This window comes from Strigops habroptila, chromosome 5 (genome assembly GCF_004027225.2).
Source record: "Strigops habroptila isolate Jane chromosome 5, bStrHab1.2.pri, whole genome shotgun sequence".
Lineage (NCBI taxonomy): Eukaryota > Metazoa > Chordata > Aves > Psittaciformes > Psittacidae > Strigops > Strigops habroptila.
Genome location: NC_044281.2, coordinates 35,564,842 through 35,583,766, shown reverse-complemented (window position 1 = coordinate 35,583,766; position 18,925 = coordinate 35,564,842).

Genomic DNA, 18,925 nt, shown 5'->3' with positions numbered 1-18,925 from the left:
TATTATTATATGATATATTATTTCAATTATTAAACTGTTCTTATCTCAGCCCATGGGTTTTTTGCTTTTTTCAGATTCTCCTCTCTATCCTACCAGGGGGGAGGAGGTGAGTGAGCAGCTGCATGATACATAGGTGCCGGCTGGGGTTAAATCACAACAAAATGTCGTTCCTGACTGTACACCAACGTCTTGGACGAGAGCCCTATTTTCCATAAGCAGTATTTCAAGCTTCTTCAAATTCAGAACTTGATTGTTTTATGCTACTTTCTACTCAGTCTTGGGGATAGATAGAAATTTATTCAAAAGGCTAAAAGACTCTTCATACAATGGCTCAGATCGCTCGTCCACCCATCTCCCATGCCACACCTAGGCTGTATTTTACCCTGAAAACACAGGAGAGTTAACACAACTCAACTTTGTTATGCAGGTGTTAGCCCCAAAGCACTGCTTTTGTTCTTTGTACTTAAGATCCACGGAGTGTGTAGAGATCTTATTCTTACCCTGTAGGAGTGGAAATTAGGAGAGAGGTACCTCTCTAGGAAGTCTTACTAGAAATAATGTGTAGGTAACAAAATGACAAGGTAATACCTCTAACAAAGCACTGGGATGCATGATTAACTTGCAGTTTAATGAAGAAACTAAGTCCCTCAAAAGTTTGCCACTTCAAACTCCTAAGAAAGTTTTCTATTGCAGCAGTGAAATGAAACACCTTTCCTCCATTATGTTTAGTACCATGGGTACAGTATTTGCACAGCAAATAAGAGAAAGTGAAGGAGGTGGTTTGAACATAAATGCAAGGGAAATGTGCTAGAACAGTCATCCCCAAACAAGTTTGGCTCATGTTCTAACACCATCATAACATTGATAAAAACCTATGATTATAAAGATTAACATATTTCCTGAACAGTTACAAAAGCCATACCCAGCTGTCCTGAAAGACTTTTGATTAATAGAACAATGTTCTTCAGCATTTCAAAGGTTAAAACAACTTAAGCAAACACAAGCTAATTGTCTTGGTGGAAGGAGGGCTAGAGTTTTTTTAAATCTTCATAGAGATGAAAGAATTTCAAACTTCTACCATATTTTTCTGCATTAGCCTCCTAACTTCTTCCTTAAAATGCTGATAATAAATTACGGTACTCGAGACTTCCAGGATGAAATGTAAAGTAAATTGTAATGCATCATTTGCCTTTTTTCGAGCATCATCTTACAGAGACATAGTAATACATCTGCAGGATCAGATCAACTTCAGTGAAGTCCCACCATGCAGAAGTATCTGTTGCTCTGTGCAAGTGCTGTGCATATCATTCTTGGAAAGCAAATTTGTCTCCTTGTATTTGCTTTTAAAAATGTTTCCAGTCAAAGGCTCTCATGCTGTGAACTGCTGAGGTCTCTACTAGCAAGGGAGAAGCAAAGGCACACTGATACTATATTGCTCTCCAAATAAACAAATAAAAGCTGAAACCACTGCTGGCTGCCATAAGGCTGGCCAATGCCAATGTTCCACCTGTGATTACATTTTACTCTCACTCTTCCTGGACTTTGGAATGTCATTCTGCTCCCCAAATGATGCCATTGAAGCCAGAGAAGACTCGACAATAAAGGTATGAATCGACAAAAGCAAAAGGATTTGAAACTAATCCAACAGCTCCACAAACCATTGTCAAAGTCTGGGGCAGAGCTTTGGTAGATGGATTTTTGTTTGCTTTTCTTAGCTTGGTCAAAGAAGTGACAGAATAAGTATTTGCATAACTATTCCCATATAGCAGGCATGGTATTTCAGTTAACCTGACAAAAGGCACCATCTGGCCTAGAGGAATGATTTGTTTCATCACAAGCATCATGAGAACAGTTGAGAGCAAATCGTAATTAATACACAAGGCAAGCCCAATTTAAGAACCACTTCTCAAGACTTTATCAGGTATTAATTTAAAGTAAGGATGGCACACTCAGTGCATGCACTTGAATACCAATAGCCGATGATGTTTTTCCAATTCAAAAGTATTACATGGAAGTACTATTAACTGAAATTTAGGAATAAGTTCTACTAAAATTTTCAGATAAGGCTATTTCCTGTGGGATTTTAACGTCATATAATAGGAGACACTGCAAAAGGAATCCGATCTTAATGCATTACCTGTTACACTACCTTTGTTTCAAATGCGCAAGCTTTTTAGATCTCAAAATGAAAGGCTCATTGAGCATTTCAAAGGTAGATACCAGCAGAAAATTTCTCCACATGAAGGTCCTGATACAGAGCCTTGGACTGACACCACTGTTGTGAGCAAAACTGTCTTAACTTCAGGAATTTTTACTTGAATGTATTCCTTGCTGATTAACACAAGCACCTAACTACTGACTCCGGTATTGAGACAGAAGAAAATGTAAACAATTTAAATTATGACATATAGATGACAGGGTGAAAACGAAAACTCCACATTCCATGGACAATACATGCTGCAAGTTTGTTAGCGTGCCTCAGTATCGGCCACTTATGCTATGGCATGTTGCTTATTACTTCAAAAGAGACACTGTTTGGGATTTGCCTGAACCAAGGCTTTGATTAAAAAAGTGCATTACAGCACGCCTGGCCAGGAGGCTGCTAGCAGTTTGCTTTCCTTGCTCAGCATCTTCAGAGTATTTGAACATAACTGCTGCATGTTAATGTTAATGCAAGTATCCACAGCACCACAGGGTAACTCAGACTGGAAAGGGACATCAGGAGAACTCTGGTCCTATCTCAGGTCAGATATGGGGCTGACCATGTTGCACAGATCACACTAAGCTCTTACTCATCCTTCCCCTCTGTCGGCCTACTATGATACTATACTACTGCAGAAGAGCATTTGGAAAATACAATGTACAGTGTAGTTAAGGAGAGATGGTTGGAATCATCTGATGGTTCCCTTACGTGGGCACATACAGCCTTGTTTGAAACCAGAGGGAAACAAAAATGTTAGTAAAAGCATGCACAAGGAGATAAAGGCTGAAGCTTCATTCTCCCCAGAAAAATGTCTTTCCTCTAGAGCATCCTTAAAGAAGAGATATTTATACCTTCAGTGATTTGTCAACTATGCTCAAAAAGTCCCACAGAACTGCATTACCCCATACACAAAAATACTGTTCTGCAATGAGCCACTGTCATGATGTAATAAGCATATATGTATTCTGCCTCCTATTTCAATAGGAGACAAATTTCATGACAGCTTATTTTCTGTTTTATCTACAGAAAAGCTGTTGTGAAAATATCCTTCCTCCCCATCTCTCTTCCTGGGAGGAGGTGACTCACAGCATAACATTATCTCATTGGAATAACCTTGTTATCAAGAGGTAGCTGCTGATATAACCCTTTACAAAGTAATAAAATTTATCTTTCAACAATCTAAAGGATGGGGATGCCTGCCCTCTGCTTCTCTGAAAACGTCATTCCTCTGTTACTTTCTGTCTCTGCTGTTTTTGGTAACATTTTTTTCCCCCCCCCCCCCCCCCCCTTGAAAGAAATGCAGTTCATCAAAACGATGTAAGAAAGGCAAATAAAATAAAAAGTTGAGTCACGAAGATGTGTGCTCACAGTCCTCAAAGTTTAGGGCCATGGTTGTCACATGCAAAGGGGAACACTGAAGTGAAAGGAAGTGCAATGCCAGAAAATAAAGACCTAACTTTCGTTTTCACTTCAATTTATGCTTAGAAAATGGAAACCACAGAAGTGCTCTGAGAGAGCAATCATGCTGTAACCCTCCTACTGACCTCTGCATGGAGGTGCTGAGAAATTCCATGCTAGAAAAGGATGTAATTAGTAAAAATGATTAAAAATCATACAATAATTAGTACTTAAGAAAACCACTTGTCCTTGAGAGCTTTCAGTTAAAGACTAGAACGAAAATAGAGTATAAATGATCCAAATCAGTAATATGATACTTTGGAACAGAAATAGGATCTGCTTTACATATGGAAAGAGTCAGGCACGTGCTAGGCTTTAACTGTAATTCCACTGTTGGAAAAGACAAAAGCAAAAGTTAAGAGTAACACTGGAGAATATTCTGGACCAAAAAATAAATGAGCAAGTATCAATTGATATGCAACTTTTTGAGGAGAAAACGTATGTATAGTATTTGGAAACAAGATACAATATACTGTTAGTTCTAAAAAAACTTGCCACTGCAAGGTTATTCGAGTGAGATACCATCTTATTCTTATGATACTACATCTTATTACTATGATCGCAGCTGAAAACAGGCTATCTCATTTTCCCATGAGAATTCTCATACCCAAAAGCCTCACTTACTTGTTTGACTCTTGTGCTTGCAGGCACTGCTACAACTCCCGCTCACTAAACACCATCTCCAACAGTGATCTTAACCTCTGTTTTTCAGAACTCTAATCTCTCTCCTCTGGTCCTTATACTGACTTCTTATAGCTTGAGTTACTCCTATCTGCAATTTCTCTGTAGCTCTACTTAATTTCAGTGAATCTCAAGCCTTTCTGGAACTGCTCTTTTATGGCTTTATACCATATGCTGTTACTCCTTACAAAAATATCTTCTGAGCAGCTAATAAAGGCGTAAGGCTGTCTATCATCATATGCCCACTTTCTCAAGATGCCTTTTAATACAAAACTATAAGGCAAAAAATAGAGCAGTGCAAAAATGGAATTCATCATTAGCACTGACAGCGGTGTGAACCCACCCTATTTTATTTTATAAGCATATTGTGAAAGCACAGGCTATCAAGCCCACTGGTTTTTGGTGCACTTTCTCTACAAAGTTTTTGCCTGTGTAGCCCTCTTTTCAGGTAACACATTCTGCAGGCCAAGGCTCATGTGCTCACCCAAGTGACACACACAGCTCTGCCTGGGTACATCGAAAATTCACAAGCTGGTGAGAGTTTGGGATATTTCTTGCCTGAAGTGATTTCTGGAGTGTTTCATGAATTGTGCTGAAACTTTTTTATACAAGAGTCAGTATTCACATAATTAAGCCTGATGTCACTTCCACAAGGTTTCCAAGTCAGAGAGATTGCTTTTACAGCAGGCACTCACAGAGTGTTCCCAACCTCATTCTCTCTTGTTCACAATGTATGTCCGCACCTGTCCAGAAACTGCTTGTTTTTAATCTAAATGTATTTTTATTCTTCTCCGTTTTACAAGTCTGTGAATCTGTTCACTACTTTATACAATGTATTTCCACCTTTGAATACTGCATTGTTTAGCAGTTCTCAGTACTATTGCTGGTTTCAGGCCTCATTTTAACACTTCATTTTCTTGGAGCTTCAGGATCACTGCAGCCAAAATACAGCAGCTCTCCTCCTTTGTCCTGCCCTTATAAAATAAGTTGCTTCCAACTCTGTCATTGCCTGCCAACAGTAGTGCCTTTTCTGCCTCAGTTAGGCAAGGTGCCATCCTTATGTAGGGCATACATGTAGACCAGATTCAGCAGAAGGGAAGAGTACTCAATGGGACATACACAAAGTAGGAGGAGCCACCTGAAGTAACAGTTGCAAAATGTGGTTCTTAATCCTACAAAGATGTGCAGGACTGTACACATGGCAAAGGAGTGTTAGACAGACTCTTAAAATGGAGGCCTTGAGCAGCAACTGAGCAAGAGGAAAGTTACGTTTAAGTGCTCACCTGCTCATGTGTGTGTTTGGTTGATTGATACAAGGCTTCATTTGCCAGTGGAAGCGTGAAATCAATTTCATAAAAATTGGAACATACACACAAAAATCTTATCACTGCCTAAAGATATATTTCCATTAGTATGTTCTCTGTTTTCTTCAATCAGCTTAGTATTTATGGGGTGGCCGAAAAAGAATGCTATACATTATTTATTAACATTGATTTTAAACAAGTCATTCAATTCATAATCATGAATTACCTAAGAAGATAGTGTTTATCTTATTTTTTCTCTCTAAAGAAAATTAAGTATTTAATTATTAATGGGACTTTACTGTTGAATTCAGTAAACACATCCTTAAAAATAACAAAAGGAGGATAGAGATAACTACCCAAGGTACAGTTACACAATGTCATTAATAATTCCAGTGTTTACTGCGTTTCTTAATTTAGGGAAGTACTGGTGCTGATTTAGAAAGAAAGTTGTATCTAATAAAAATAAATAAATAAATTGCCCTCTGTTCCAGTATTTTCTTAATTTACATTTGAAAAAGGCTCATTTTCACCAGAGGCCTTTATCCTCTGTCTAGACCAGTTCTGCCCTGCTGACCACTCATTATGGTAACAGGCCACTATTATAAAACCCATAGAGAACACAGACCAATTACTCAATGACATTCATTTACCAATATTGATTAGGTCATGTGTTGTTTCACTTCCCATTCAATTCCTTCTGCCATGAGGAATCAAATGTTACATGTCTCCTGTAGGACAGAGGAAAATGGAATTCATGAAAACAAAATGACGGAGGTTTATAAAAATCCTATCTAACTTGACTGGAAAATGTCCAACTAAATACATTGAAGAGCAAACCCAATAAAACAGCACAGGCTCAGATCTTTGCTCTGACCATGCAACCCTGTCGTGAGATGATTTTGCATACTATCATACAAGATAATGACCAGATTAAGACCATCCAGGAATGCAACTCTGCCAAAGTACTAGCTTTCAAGCATTTTTTAGATACTTTTATCCTCCAATCTCAATTTCTTACAAATTCACATACCCCAACTTCAATTTCCTGGATTTTTAGTTACCCCCAATTTTTGGTTATCTTGATCCTGTAACTTTTGCTATCTTGTGATGATAGGTCTGCTACACATAGCAAAGAGTACTCATAGCTTTTCTGCTAACACATTCTTCTGATGAATCTGTTGCTTTATCAGCCCTTAAAACAACAGCTTTTTCATCACTGTGATATTTTTTATTCCATTAAAACTCTTACAACTAACTATTAATTTTTTATGGGTTATCAGTTACAATCCATTTACATCCAGGCAAAGTGCAACAGTTTATAAAATTGTGTGTTGTGTGGTATGTGACTGATGAGATACTGTAACTTATTAAGCAAAAAAATACTTCCCTTAGTCCGCTCTTCTGAAATTATTCTGAAATAGCTGAGAAAGTCTTATGATCAGGCCAAAGCTTATAGGCCGGTAGCCTAACCGCGTACATCTGAGTTCCTGCTTGTTTTTATTGCTCTGGCTAAGGAAGTGATCAAGAAGGAGATCTAGCCTGCCAGAAACAGGATAGCTGTAGTCTTAGCACTCCTGCTGACTGTCCAAACCAGGGCAACAAGGAGCACACATAGGGACCAGATGCACCTGCAAGCCACCAGGGTGGCCCATATGCAGTTTCTCTCATATTGTACATCACTAGTTCACAAACAGTACTGGAGCCAAAAGGAATTTTTAGATGTAGCCCTACTCTGTTGCAATTTTTACCTTAAAAGCTCTCTCACATGCCTGGAAATTTGTCTTTCAACAGTCAATTTTTGCAGCCCAACTTACTTAGAAAACATAGTATCATCACTGCAGTTACCTGCTCGTGTCTACCTGAGCCTGCTCTGTTTCCCTGAACTGCCCTTTTTCATGCCTCGATTTCTACCATGAAGCCCCAAGCCCTAGTGAGCACACAGCAATCTTTCCACCAGCACCCACCTCTCATGAATGGTCGTAACGTCTGTCAGCCTTCCCTCAAAGCCACTTCATGACACTCCTCTGCCTGTTATTCAGGCTTTGCATCTTCCCAGTGCTGCTTTTCTTTCCTGTCTCCCTTTCAGGAGAAAGGCATCCTACTAGGTGCCACCACTGCACTCTTCCTGTGATTGAGAACCCTCTCAATATTTGAGCAGCTCTGCAGAACACAAAGCCAGTGGCTACCCTCTGAACAGTTCACTTACTTTCTTCTCATCTCTTGCCTCTATCTCCTCTGTCCTCTTTCTTATCCTTTGCCATATCAAGGAGGCTGCAACTTCATCCTCTGGAAAAAAAAAAAAAAAAAAGCATTTCTCTAAACTATGTGTTTGTCATCTGGCCACATAGCTGTTAGGAACTGGCAAGATCATTCTAGTACAGGTAATTCCTCTGGAAAGAAAGGACATATCCCAGTTTTGGAATGACAGGTATGCATGAAGGAAATGACAACTAAACCTCAAAGGCACATCGGAATGCACCAAAAAAAAAATGAAATCTGGGACTACTTCAAAGTTTCTAATCCAGTGCTCTGGTGTTTCTAATTTGGTTCCGGGTGTTTTTAAAAGGACACAGTGTAGATCTGATTCCTTAGTCGAGGGAGCATTGAGACAGAAGATGCACATTCATGTATCTTAGGGACCCATGGGTGCTTCTGGACTTAGTCCAAAAATGGAAAATACCAAGAAATTTACCAACCTATTTAGGGTGGTCAAAACGACATCACATTGGCTGATGCCTGCTCTGACTTCTCCTCTGCTCCATTTCATATTTGTGGCCCATCTATGTCTTCACAGATTTCTCATTAGAAAAGTAAGACTGATTTTTGATTGTATGGTAAAAGATTCACACAGAAATCTTTGTCCTGGAAAACTTTGTGTGAAATAAGCCCAAAACAATTCTAGGGCCATTAGGCAAAGAAGCCTGTCCTTGCTGTCTCTGCCAATAAAATGCAAAACCCAACAAACAGGTGCTTCCATGCCCTTCCATCAATAATGAAATTTCTAAATTATTTTTCTTTCTATTAATATGTTGTTAGCTACCACATGTTGTCATTGCTTCTGAAAGCTACTGCACTGCAAATAATTCAAACCATTCTTATCTGGTTATTAACTAAATAAGAGAAAAAGAGACACAGATAGCAAATTCATTTCGTCTGCTTTGTTTCCCACTCAGTTTCATCAATCAATACTACATATTTCCTGCAATTCCGCTGCTCTCATAAAAACCTTTTCTTCAATACTTTGGGGATGTATTTTAGAAAATAAGTTTAGAAAATGACAGCCTGTCCATATAATTTTCTAACTTATCAGTAATTCTCTTTTGTTCACACAGAGGAAAAGAAGTAAAAAAATACAGCAGATGTGTAACTGAACTCAAGAAGTAATAGGCTGCAGGTCGAGCAATGTTTTAATTCGCAGTGACTACACTCATCATTATAAACAAGTAATTTGCAGCCCAATCACACCTCCTGCTGGCCTGGACAACATGTACCACAGATATTCCGGCATACAATGTCTTAAACGTCCTTATCAGTCTTCCCACCCACCCCACCCCCTCTTCTTTCCCCACACAGTAACAAGTGCTCTCTGCCCAGCCAACAGCAGCAGTGAGCTCTGCCCTCCCTCCTGCCATGCACATAGCCATGACAGGAAGGATGAGACATGTTCCTCATCTTTGAGGAACAGCTTTCTCCACTGGAAAAATGCTCCTGTCTTTCCTTTCTAAAGTATCTCCCCTCTTTCTTTCCCCTGTCCACATTGTTATCTCACCTGCAGGGAGACCGTGTGTGACACTTTCTGGACTTGAGAAAGCCTGCCAAGAGGAAAGCAAGTCCTCCTTCTCCTCTCTAGCACCCGTAGCAAGTCTCTAACAGAAGCAGGCCAGCAGCCCTTTGAGCTTCTCAGAGGGACGATATGCCCCACACAGCAACTGGGATAGGATGTTGGTTTAAAAAACACAGGATAACCTCACAGAGATGTAAATCTGTTCCTTATATTGCCTTCTCGTTCTACATTCGCATTTAGGGGCAACCACCTTGATTTGTGATATGAAACGTATTTCAGCATGTGTATTAATCAGTTTTCTATAATTCTAGTTTTTACATAACTTTAGAGCATAGATGTTCTCTCCCAGCTAAATACAAAGACACATATAAGTATTTTCATATAACACAGATAGATTTCCTTAATAGCACTACAGATATGGGTTATGACATACCTTAAATTTTACTAGAAATAGAATATTACAGTACAGAAGCTGTACTGCTCAAGTGTTGCAGTGTCCCATGGGAACACTTGAAAGGAGAAATAAGTGCAATATTCACGCTTGGTGTTCACAGCCTGTTCATTACACATTTCTAGAAATGTATCCCCCTTCCCCCCTTAATTAAAAAGAAAGCTGAAAGAGTAGGAGGAACAAAAATCTTCTCAACTTCAATGACACTATTGGAAAATAATGATTTCAAAACTGCTTATCTGTTAAAAAGCTGGCAAGCTACCAGGATCTTGATTGCTGTAAGCAATTTTATAACTGCTCTACACAGATAAATTTTACAAAGAAATTAATTTCAGTCTCATAATAAGTCTCATCTCATTACCAAAACGATGTCTGTTCTGCAACAGAGCCTTGTGCAAAGTACTGCTGGTAGAGGATTTTGGGATGCAGACATTTAACAACTGCTTAAGAAAAGTCCACATCTGAATTCTGAATGCTATTTAATACTTCTTTCTAAGCATAAGTCTTCCTGATTGTGAAACAGGAAGTGAAATCTTGTGAAATAAATTCTTCTGAGTTTCACTTGTATTTTGCCCTTTAGATTTGAGGAAAGCTGCCTGCCTGGAGCCATCATTTATTCTTAGTTGGTTACCAACATGCCCCTGGGAGCAGTAGCAAGAATACTGCCACTTCAAAGAATCGTATCAACTATTCTATCTACTTCACTTTTTGTCCCCACTCCCCTCCCCTTTTTTTTCCAATCCCAGGCACCTCAAAACAGGTTAATTATATGTCAGGCATCTCTGTCCACAGACACAGTAACAATACAACTGAATAACAAAGATAGTCTGTGAGATGGTCTGTAGGTAAAATAAGTGGTCTCCTTCCTTTATGCCACCCTGTTGCCCTTTACTGAGACCCATCTTCCCACAGGACGTTTGTATTACATCCCCAGCAAGTATCTGAAAACACTGGAAAATACAACATGACCAAGATCCAAAATTAAAACTTGACAGCAGATTCAGCAATAAGCTCTGGATGCTTTGAGACGATTTATGGCCACTGTGCTTTGCAAGGAGAAAAAAAAAAAAAAAAGGCACAAAACAATAACAGAGTGCATAAGAGCTCATAAATCCCGCCATGCTAGCACTTGTGCCTGCAGGTCTCAGATGGCACTGCTTGAGCAGCGGCATTATGAATAGCCTGATTTGTTTCTTCTACCATTCTTATTGGTGTTCTTGTTATGGCACATCAACCAGGGTATAAAAAAAATGAGCACATGATATATCCTGATGAAAATCCTGATACGGATTTCAGCTTTGCTAATACATATCTTTGTTATACAGCATCTCATTTTTGGGAGCCACAACGCCATTTTCTGCTACCTGACTTCCCATCCAACAAACTGCAAAGAGCAGATTAACTGACACGGAAAGCATTTTTTCATGAGGTACTCCTCACACATTCACCGGTGTACTTACCACGCAAACCAGTATCTCTTTACAGAGCACATGCTGTGGGCAGTAAGAAAACAGACCATTTTCTTTAGCCCAGCACATCCTTGCAACTGCAACTTCATTCCATTATTTTTTCCCTATTACAGAATTACTGTTTATCAATTTTGCTTCCATGGCATAAACTCATCTACAGATTTATGCATTTAATACAGCAAATACTTTATTTGTTCTTGAACTTTTCAACAGAAAATCAAGATAAAAATTCTCCCCTAAGATTTCTTTGGTTATAATTAAACATATCTCATTTTTGACCTGAGTTTCTTGACCTGCATCCTCAAAGACATTTTTCATTTTTCCTTTTCTTGTTTCCACAGCAACCTTTTCATGAATCTCATTAAGCTTTTTCCTGTTTTCTTATAATTCTATATGCAAATAGTGACTTGGGGGGGGGGGGTGTTTTTCTTTGGTTGTTTTTGTTGTATGTTTGTTGGGATGGGTTTTTTTTGGTTTTTTGTTTTTTTGGGTTTTTTTAAGAAATGCAGAGATAATTACACATACATCTTCTAAAACAAAACAAGGATTCTGGGACAACAGGCATCACCATCTCTCTTGCAGCACTTCGATGATTCTGCAAAATTTCATTTAAATCAGCAGTTCTGTTAGTCTCTCCCTTCGCCAAGTTCCCCAACATCACAAGCATATTACAGTCCAAGGTGGGGAAGGCATCTTCTCTGGAACCTATTTAAATACTTCATACAGGAGCACCTGTTAACTAACAGTAGTGAAGCAAGGCAACCATCCCCTTTAAGAGTTTTTAATAAATGCTAAATAGAGCTAATAGCAGTCTCCAGTGATTAATACAACCCAGTTTGCACCTAGGGAGAAACACTGAGGCATCGTAGTTGAAAATTTTGATGGTAATCCACATAAAGATGGCTAACCCACATCCAGGTTGTAGGAGATACTATTGCAAAGGAAAAAAAAAAAAGACTAAAGTGATGGGCTGGGTCCCTTTGTGCTGTTACTGCCATCCCCTTTCCTTGTTTTTGCTTCCAGTATGTTTTATAAAATGCACTAAAAATTACTTTATACATCCATGCATATATTCTTAGATGTCTATATGCTATAACTGTCATAAGTGCATCAAAAAAATGAAATCTCTCCTTTAAAATATAACGGAAAAACAATATCAGGTTTTGTGCAACTGCTTTCAGAAGGCATGAAAATAGACCTTTTCCCCATCTGAGATACCCAATGAAGTCAAAGTGAAGTCTGTTTAGGAGCTGTTGTACTTTATAAGCTAGTACAGAGGGGTAAGGGTTTATGTTTTTCCTTCAAGCAAAACACAAATGAAGTCCAGACATGCAATGTTTTCTGAGGTCAACAGATAACAAAACTGCAGTTAAACTTTATTGCAAGAGCTACTAGATTTAAAAGTAATGTTCCAATTCATATAAATAAATAATAAAGATTAGCAGTTTGTGTCCCAATTGTTTCTGCACAGTGTTTGTACTTAATTTTCTTCAATTCCGCTAATAGATTTTGAGTGGTGAAAGGGACTATTCCTGACACTCTGCATTTTACACACCGTAACTACTGGCTTTCAAAATTCAGCCGAGTAGGAAAACACATCTGAGAGGATTAAGTTCCAGTTCCAGCCCAGACCTTTGCTAATAATAGCTTTTCTTTCTCTCCTTCACCAAAAGTGAACTCAACATTCAACGTCTCTTTCTAATTTATTGGAAAACATATGCCTGAACCTTTTCAAAAGCATACTCTTTACAGCCTGTTTTTTTCTGAACAGGTTGTTAATGGGACTTGTTTGGGGTTTTCCTACTGGGTCTGCAACACCTCAAAGTAAAGTAACTTTTCAGTTTCCAGACCTCCTCATGTTTTATGCTGCTTGCATCAAGGGGTACATTTGCCATAGCAGCTGTTCCTTCCATATTTAATGGATTTCAAGCTTTTAAAATACTTACCTGTAAAAATAGAAGAAACCTTAAGATACAAGAGTCAAAGGACTATTAATTTCACCAGCTTCTCTTAAAGAAACATCCTCCTACACTATATGAACATAAGTACCTCTGAATGAGAACTTTTCTTGAAACATTTTTCTTTGCAAATTCACTGATTTATCTAAGCATTTTCTGCTGACGCCTGACCTTTTAGGAAAGTCAATAAAAAAACTTTCTCAGCTCCAGATCGAGTTTTCAGTCCAAACCAGATAAAAAATTTGGTTGCACCAATTCAGAGCACACACTGACTCCCCATTACATAACTGGTTCAGGGAAGTGAGAGCTACACCCTACACTGGGTGTGATGATGATCTGACTGGAACAGAGCTTTAAGTTTTTTGCAGGATGGGCTTATGCTTCCAGGTGGATGTTTAATGAGCTTTGGCTTTCTGGCTTGCACCAAACCATGCATTTTTTTTCCTTGCGGTCTTTAGGAAGTTTTTCTCTTTAGCACCTCTGAGGCTTGGCTGGGTCTGCTCCCTGATCACCTCCGCAGCTTCTCAGTTTCTATGCATGAGCTGCAAACCTCAGAAAGTTGCTTCGAGTCCTTCCTTCCTGAACCTTGTCTGCCTCCTGCTCAATGCACCCTGAAAGCTTCTGTCCGTTAGCAAGAGGCTAATTATTATTAATTAGAGGCTGCATCCCAAAACTTCTCTAGGGGCAGTCCAATATTCACATGAAGGAAAAGAGGAATATGTGGTTCTATGCAATTTTAAGCACTGGAGCATGTAAGAAGTACCACGACACTACCTAGCAAAGCAAGGGAAATAAAATCTGGCAGCATTTCCCATGCAATGTGTATTACGCACCTACTAGAGTCACACTGACATAAGAAGTTTCATTCTTTTTTTAGAGATTTAGTATCTCCTAGAGTTCAGGAGTTGTCTGAGATCTTAAGTTTTCCTCTTTCATGCTACAATCAGTGTTTTGGATTACTGTCTGAACTTCAAAGTCATGGAGAATTTGTGGAACTGGGATTTTTGTTTAGCAATATCTACATGTCAATACGCTTGTGCAGCTTTTAACAATTTTACAGAAATTATCAGTGGAAGAAAAGTTACTTCTGTCTGATACTGTAGTATTTTCTTTATCTTCATAACAGTAATATCTGTTTAAACACCTTTCGTTCTAACTTGAAAACCTGTCTGCTCTTGAAAATGGAATTATAATACCCCATCAGAACTAAAGCCTTTGTTCACCAAATACAAGGTACGCTCACACAGTTGAGTTTGAATTAGTTGGCAACATCTTTTTCCATATAAGCTAATTTTAAAGAAGTCTCTTGATTGAATTTGTATTGCTGCTTTCTTCAGCCCATAAACTAGACTGGAGATATGTAAGCAATTTCTTTCATCTGTAACTTTCAAACTTTGAGATTAACTGTAAAAAATGTAACTTCCATTAGGAGACGAAAGCAGATACCCAGACTGCTAAAGGCAAATGAGGTGCTAAACTCTAACACAATAATTTCCTTACAAGCTGTCAGTTTATTCTGAGAAAAATAGTAAATAGGTGCTAATTAATATCTACTCATTATAGCCCTGTTTAGCCTTCAGATAAGAATGAGTGACAAGAAAGGCTTTGACTTCTACTACTCTCCCTGAGGAAGCTGGATCTGAGACTCACCTCAACCACATGAAGCTTTTCACATGCCTGCAGGCATTCTTCAGCTCAACACTTAGTACATCTTTTTTTGTTCTATACTATTTATTTTATTTGGTTACCATGTTATGTCAGGCTCTTAGCAATCCCAGATATACACACTGCAAAATTACAACTACAGCCAATTCAAGGACTTTTTCAAGGAATTTTTGAGAATAGGTCTCGTGTCATGTTCCTTTCATGTCAATGCTATTTGTTTCAAACAACTTCCTGGGAAGTCCTTGTTTTCCAGGTTTACTTAAAGCAGTTTTCACAGTATTGTAAGAAGATTGGTCAAACTTTTGCATTTGCATTGGCCACTGCTGCCTGAGGAGCTGACCCTACAAAAGGCTAAGTAAAAAGATGCTTTTCTCCAGCTCCACTGCAATGAGTAAGTTTTTAACTGTGTTCTTTCAGTGCCTTTTAGAAAATGCCTCAGAAAAAGGCAGGACAATTTTAATTCTGAATTATAAGCAGCTTACCAAGGAGCCAGCATACATCTGCTGCAGCCTATTTAACACTAGGAGACATTTTTGAAAGATGTAACACTCAGGAAGGGACACTATAACAGACCTCAGGAGTTACATGTCCAAATATACGCACGCACCTCACCTGGAGACTGAATACAAATAGCTATACATTGTCAACTACCTGCTTCTTCAGTTACCACATTTACACAAACAGCTGAGTGCTCCCTGATTTTAACTTTAAAAGTCAGGATTTGAACATACAGATTTTCAGAACAAGTCCAATTCTTACCCTCAACTGCAGTGTTACGGTAAGTTTAAGCAAAACTTATCTGCTTCCTATGTTGCTTCCAGGATAACTCAGATGTCTGTATGCAGGAAACTTCTGCGAGTCTTCCATAAGGCACGTCTGTCTTACAGCTTAAGCTGTTAGTCTTACTTTAACATCAGATCTAGAAATAAGCTTAAGGCTAAACAGATGAGTCTTAAAACCATTACTGTCCTTCACTGATGCCAGATCACATCAGTACAAGGCAATTAATTTGCTCTGGCTTTTAGTTTTAAATCAATCATTCCAAAAGTTCATACACATTATTCTTGTAACTCTTTTTAGTTAATAATGGAAGACACAATGACAATTACATCTAAAATAAAAAAAGCTTAAACATTCTAAAGCCATCTGATTTCATTATGCAAATGAGATAACATGTTAATAACAACACATACCATTTCAGTAATATGACTTGACTTTGTACTTAAGTCATTTCAACTTCATTAATAATGTGGAAAGTGGGAGAGTCAGTTTAGGTCACAGTCAGGTAGCAAACACACACACAGAAATACACCATAAGGCATACCTGTGATAACAGCATTCAAATAAAATTTTGAATGTATGTAGTAATTTCCCCCCATAATTTTCAGTGTGAAGTGAAGGCCGTGCTTGGGAGTTTATTGTCTGTGACACCCAACAATGCATTTTATTTTTAAAAAAAATGAGCCGCTCACATTCTGCTGGGGCAGATGAGCTCATGCACAAAGGAGCTGTTCACTTCTAGCTTGAAGGGGAGACGTGGTCCTCCTGTCCCACTGTTAGTTCAGCTCTCTAGCTTGTATCAGCCAGGACACAGGAGAGAAACTGGTTTCTTACTAAGAACATACAAACCATGCCAGAGGCACCTGTATGCCTGCCCAGAACTTGCTGATGAGACAAACTAGGCTGGGCATTCATGACCAATAATCCCAATAACCCTTGATTACTGGACTGTTCCTTTTTGAAGAGACTGTTGGAAAGCAGCTTAACAGCATCTTCAATTTCTGTGATGTTGCCCTTCTTCCCTGCAATGCCTCCCATTTGCTCAGCATGCTACCTAGTTATTATAGTATGTGCAGAGAGCACAATATGCTAAATGCATTTCCCAAGACTGCTAATTTTCATTCACAGGCAACTCTGCAATCATCATCTTAGGCTTCTGACACGATGACTACAGGGTCTGCTACTTAGCTTGTTCAGAGAAAACACTACAGCTTACGGTTCTGGGTTACATCCCAAATATTGGTCAGCATCATAAGGCTCAGAAACTTAGTAACAGGTATCATGCAGGCAAGCTGCACTCTGACTAGTCAAGTCTAGTGTTTGCTTAGGCTTTCTTGCCTCTTGCTTAAGAGGCTGGCCTTTAATAGTTGCTAATTTTATAACTTGGCCAAGTAGCTACGGGTAGGCAGAAGAGATATGGTCATGAATCTGTGTTCAAAAAAAAGAGAATTATGTCATTGCTAAACACAGATCATCAAAGAGCCTGGCATAGTTAGACCTTCTCCACACTGAGGGGGTATAGCTAAGCAATCATTATTTAAAATAAAAGTGAGCTGGCTAGTAAGTGTTGGGAAACAACTGAACAAGGACAAACACAAGAATCTTAAAGTTTAGGAATTAAATGAGATATGCTCTCCTTCCAGAAGCAGGTCTGTGCTGTAAGGTTAAGGACAGCATATTGCCTGTGCACAATCATTTCTGCTTGGCCATCCCTTCTTGCTTAAGGCAAGATAAGTTTCTTAGGGCATGTAAAAGCATATGGATCTGGTTTCTTAAAGATTTAGCAATTAATCATATGGGAAATCATTGGAAATCCACAAGAGGAGAAGAAAAATAATCACTAAACATTGAATTTAACTTAATTTGATTCCATTGTAATGGTCTCAGAAAGATTTTTTATATACAATCAAAACAAGAATGTTGATGCAAGCTTTCTAAAGGCTTCCTTGAAAGAAGAATGTTCTCAGATGAAAAAACACATTCTGATTTAAGGAAAAAGGTTCTCTATTTACCTCTGTTTATACAAATACAAAAACAGGCATTCAGATCAAAGTAGCATTTGAACTTCAATAAGCTGCAAAAGCTTTTCATAAGCAAGGGCTGAAACTCAAAAGCGTCAATCGTTTTTGCAGTATTATGATAATTTTCTGAGGTGAAATGCAAAAATAATCTATTGCACTACAGAAAAATATTTTCCATATAGATATTAGATTAAAATGTAAAAATATGGGGATTAAGTTTGGCTCTTGACTATACACATGCAGCCCTTCTGAAGACTGCACAGATGCAAATCAGCTGAATTTTACCTTTGATCTCATTGTTCAGAGATTTCTGCCATATTTTGAAATACAAAAGGTAATGATGGAATTCATGTGAAGTACTCTGCATTCAACACAAAGGCAGTTAAAAGTGAGAAACAAAATCAATGACTTAGATGATCAAACACTGTACACACTGATCCTGTAACTCTTCTGTCAGCACAAACAAATATAACCATAAATCCTGCTCTATTACATATGTGTTTCCTGTTAAAGTGTATGTTCTGTGTGTGCAAATACATGGAATTAAATTGCCCACCAGCCTTTACTCATCCTGCTGGTTACACCAGTGGTGAATTTGGGGTTTGGTCCATCATTTTTCAGAATTTTGACAGAGGAAGAATTTTTGCTTTTAAAGAAGTTGAATACTGCAGTTGTTTTTTCTTTGACCCAGTCCCTCCAGAGCCCCATGTAAAAGCTGCAAGAATGCTTCATCCAGCAGCACTTGCTGGGATTACATGCTGGCCTTGCAAATTTTTGTGATATTTCTAAGAAGGTAGCAGAGAGACAATTGCTACTCAAAGGATACGAGAATAACCTCAGAAAATGCCGTACCAGTGATAGGTAAACTCCAACAACTTAGAGTAAAGGCATGTTTGAGTGTGGAACCCTATCCAGGATAATGTAAATAATAAATACATAAATAAAAAGAAAAACAAAGAAAACCCCAACTTCTTTTAACACTAACATTTTCTTTATTGAATGCATTCCTGCAGTGATCCCATGAAGTGGCTGGCTGGATTCATGAATTTCACAGAAAAACAGGAAAAAGATGGGTGTTAGCCCTACCAAGTTGAACACCTGGACAACCTAAAAGCACAGCGGGGTGATGAACAGTGAACATATCTCAGCTT